General features: G+C 34.1%; 1 pseudogene; it reads right to left on the bottom strand.

Moving 5' to 3' along the window:
• Positions 1–2,079: 2,079 nt before the first annotated feature.
• Positions 2,080–4,380, bottom strand: LOC143538235 (protein FAR1-RELATED SEQUENCE 5-like; annotated as a pseudogene).
• Positions 4,381–4,643: the final 263 nt, after the last annotated feature.

Here is a 4,643-nt window from a genome sequence, read left to right on the forward strand (position 1 = left end):
ATTGGTTTATAAACCCTAATCCCCCAACTCTTAATTTTTCTCCTATTGCCAATAAACATACGGTTGCATTTTGTGAAATTTGAAACAACTTAAATTAATTAATTTTTGGAATTTATTCGCTCAAAGCAGCTTCAGGCAGGTGTGATTTTTCGGTTAGTTTTTGTACATGTTGATATTTTATGGTAGATGTGTAGAAGGTTACAGGTGACGAGGCGTACAAGAATATTGTTGACTTAGTGCAAGTGCAGGTCTATGGAGATGAATTTTTATCGGGTTAGCAGGCAAATGCAGGTCAATGGAGATGAATTTTTATCGGGTTAGCAGGCCAAATGCTGGTGGTGGACTTACCGAGGACTAGGAATATTGTTGACCAAGTGCAAGAGGTTTAATCTTTTTATTCCACTAACTGTGTGTTTTTTATTTGTTATCCATGTTAGCAATTTTGTTATATGAATGACATTTGACCAGTTCTGTTTACTTTTGAAGCTATAATGAATAAACTTGAAGATAAATTGAGAACAAGTGAAGATGATGCAAGACAAATGAGGAGATGCTTGATTTATAGTTGGATAGGTTTTCTAATTTTTGTTGTTACTTTTATGTCCATGTAAACAATTGTCATTATATTTAGAAGAAATGGAAAAAAATTTCTTTGTTATATACTTTGTTAGCACAAACAAAGATGTAATGCATCTATATGTATGAAATGAATTTCATCTATATGCAGCAATTCGAATTCCATTATTTGCAGTTTTGGACAGCTTGCACACAGTGGCAGATCCAATTTATAGAGTCGAATATAAAAAAAATCCGGGTCGGTTTGACGGTTCAGTTCGGACGAGTCATTAATTTTTGTCAAGTTCTATATGATATAACTCTTCATTTCTATTATTAAAATTGACCTCATTGTATTTCATTTATTTATTGATTCATGATCTACTACAAGAATCTTAATACTTTATACTTGCAGTAGCAGACCAAGCATCACTTGCAGATATAACAAACATGAAATCTGATGGAAAACATGCATTATTAATTATTGAGCATCATATTACTAGACAAGAAACAAAAATAAATTGTTAGATAACCGCGAAACAAAACTTACTAAGCTGCAACATATACCGAACACGACAATGTTCCTGCTAGTGGTCAACAAAAATCATACTACTAACCAAACTTACTAAGCTGCAACATCTACCTAACACGACAATGTCCCTGCTAGTGGTTAACAAAAATCATACTACTATATATCTTTTAAAACACCCATAGTTTCAATTCATACTAATCCATATTTGAAACCTCAATAATCAATAAATTTAAAAGATCAGTTTAGATAATAATTAAAGTAGTTGAAAAAAAATATAAGCAGCCCTACTTACCATAGTTGGCTCCATTAATCACAACTGCACCTATTGTTAAAAAAATAGCCCGCCTACTGCAAGAGTCGGACAAAGGATGTTTGACCCGCTTAAGTTTATATTCAGTATTTTGGCCCGTTTGTATTACTATATTTTGACCGGTTTCAATTTATCTGTCAACGTTTTTACCCGTTTAAGTTTATATTTCTTTAATTTGGCCCGTTTCATTTTATATTACTATATTTTGACCCGGTTTCAATTTATATTGCTACATTTTGACCCGTTTAAGTTTATATTTCTATTTTTTGCCTCGTTTCGTTTTATATTACTATATTTTGACCCGGTTTCAATTTATATTGCTATATTGTGACTGTTTACGTTTATATTTCTATTTTTTTGCCCCGTTTCGTTTTATATTACTATATTTTGACCCGTTTCAGTTTATCTTTTTACGTTTTGACCCGTTTAAGTTTATATTGCTATATCGTGGCCCATTTCATTATAATTATTATATTTGAAAAGCATAAACATACTACCATAAAAAGATCAAAACTACTAAAAAGATGTAAAAGTTAGATCACAAGTTTATTTCGTACACTACACAAAGAAGTGCCACCATAGTAAATCTACAAAACTATCAAGTCTCCAAGTCGATTCACATATCATCATTCTCTTTCTACTAACAACTCATCGTCCCGCAAAAAAAAATGTAACCATAAAACTAACAATCACTAATTATTAAGAAATATAGATTTACCTTCTTTTTTTTCGAACACCCGGTGATGTAATGACCCGGTTGCTTGCAGTAAGAACAAGTTTTCTGTTTTGGTGCTTCCAGGGAAGACTTGATTCTAGTTGCACTTTTGGGACGACCTTTATTATTTGTTTTAACTTGTGGATCACGAATAGAAATTTGAGGCATCACGTGCAAACTTCCCACATTAGAATTTTGTATAGCACTTTCCAACTGTCCGGAATTTGTTCGAACGCTTTGTTCTTCTAAGAAGTTAACCAAGATGGAATTTAGTTTCTTTATCTCGCATGGGGAATCTCTTGCATTTTCGATTGCTTTTCTAAAGTTTGATTGAACATACCATAAAGTTAACGCGCTGACTTCGTTTCCACTATGTGTGTCTTCAAGCTCAATCGTGTGATTATCAGACTTGTACCTAACATCAAGGGTCCACCTAGGTAAAATATAATGATCAGGAAGGGTTTCAACATTCCTCTTCTTCAACACATATAATATATGCTTGCATAATATCCCATATGTTTCAAACTTTGCACATGAACATATTACATCTATCTTATCCGAGAGTCGAAGTTAACAGCTCTCCAGTATATTTTGTCAATATCGAGCTGCCCAACCTTATATTTGATTTCTTCTAAAGTTTTGGTTATCGTCTCATGGGTTAAATTAAGGGTAGCTTCCGCCCATTCTTTCTTGAATATATCAAAGAGCTTTCTAGTAAAACGTTGACTTGTTTTTTCTCTATCATATTTACAGAAGAAAGATTTGGCTCGGAGTCCATGGTCCTAAAGTCTTCATCGTTTTCAGAACCCCGTCGGCACGCAACAGCTTTATCATACTGGATTACAAACTCATTCAACATGGTATTTGAATTCACAAATCCATCAAAAATGAATGAATGCTCTCACTTCTTCCACTTGATGTCATGCCAGCAAAAAAACAATCTTTCAAGTAGGCTTTAGCCCAATACTTGCGTTGCTTATACATTTCTGTTATCCAACTACCACTTTCAAATTGGTATTTACCACATAAATTTTCCCAATGATTTTCGAATTCTTGAACAGTATTACTCTTTATCCACTACTTGTATGGCTCTTCAATGTCACTATAACGAACCGTAAGTGATCGAAGATGTTCAATTTGATGTTTCTTTATATGCCATGAACAGAAATGATGTCGGGTTTTTGGAAAAACTCTTTTAATTGCATTTCCAATAGCTTTGCCTTGATCAGTAATTATTGTCAACGGATGCTTGTCAAACATGCATTTTAAGAAATTTTGAAATAGCCATTCAAAAGTCTCTTGTTTCTCGTTCTCCAACAATGCACCGGCAAAAAGTATGGACTGGCGGTGATGATTCACCCCGACAAATGGAGCAAATGGCATCATAAACTTGTTGGTCATATACGTGACATCAAAGACCACAACGTCTGCAAATTTTATATACGAGTCTCTTGATCTCCCATCTGCCCAAAAAATATTTCTAGGAGACCCATCTTCAAATAAGTCCACAACAAAATAAAGGTCGGGGTCTTCTATTAATTTATCTTGGAAATGTTTAATAAGGCCATAAAACTCCTTACCCTTGTATTGTTTTCGTTGTTCGCCTAAGATACCGGCACATTGTTTTGATGTAACATCATTTTCACTTGGATTTTTCATGGTATTTACGACCTTCTTGATTTGACAAGGTCTCAACCCGGATTGACCAAGTTCCAACATTAGAGATTTGCAAGCCATTGAGCGGTGAAACTTCCCATGAGATCTATGTTTCATTACTTTGGTCGGAGTAACGGTTAGCTCATGGTTGTGTGCATTGTTAAATTCATCGACTGATCATTTCCCATCATTGCCTATTGAAATCCTAAGAAACGCTTCACATCCCGTCCTTAAATTCCTACGACATTTCTTAGCGTCTCCCTCAGAACCATTACTCTTCAAATCTTTAAAACCCTCTTTATTGAATACATATTTCTTTCGATAAGCCTCATTTGTTGTCTTATTTTTAAAAGTCGAATGCTTACGTATTCCAAATCCATGTAAAAACGCAAAACTGTTATAGAATTCATATGCGTCATCAGGAGTATCAAAAACTTGTCCAATTACTTCATTTGTCACTTCTTTTTCAACCGCAAACTCCAGGTCCAAAACTTTTGTTTTCTCTCTTTCAACATCGGATCCGCTATTTGTGATCAAATGCCCATTAGCATCAATATGTTCAATCAGATTTGTTTCAAAAACCTCCTTCTCTGATTGAACTTCTAAATCCATTATGGTGTGGATGTCCTATATCAGCAACATCAGAATATTAGAAGACGAAAACCGATAATCAACAAGCGAAAAAAAGTATTAGTAAATGGTTAGAAGACGAAACTGTTAATCTTCATCATCTTCACCGTTAATCTTCGTTTTCATTGTTAGATAGAACGACCTAGGGTTTATTGATATGGTTTATTCGAAGAAGCAGATTATTCAACAGTTATATCTGAAATACCTTAACGTATCTGAATGACTAATCTTCGTCTTGGAACAAC

The sequence above is a fragment of the Bidens hawaiensis genome, unplaced genomic scaffold, assembly GCF_021521415.1.
Source record: "Bidens hawaiensis isolate Kalapana, Puna unplaced genomic scaffold, B.hawaiensis_p1.1 tig00011511_1, whole genome shotgun sequence".
Taxonomy (NCBI): domain Eukaryota; kingdom Viridiplantae; phylum Streptophyta; class Magnoliopsida; order Asterales; family Asteraceae; genus Bidens; species Bidens hawaiensis.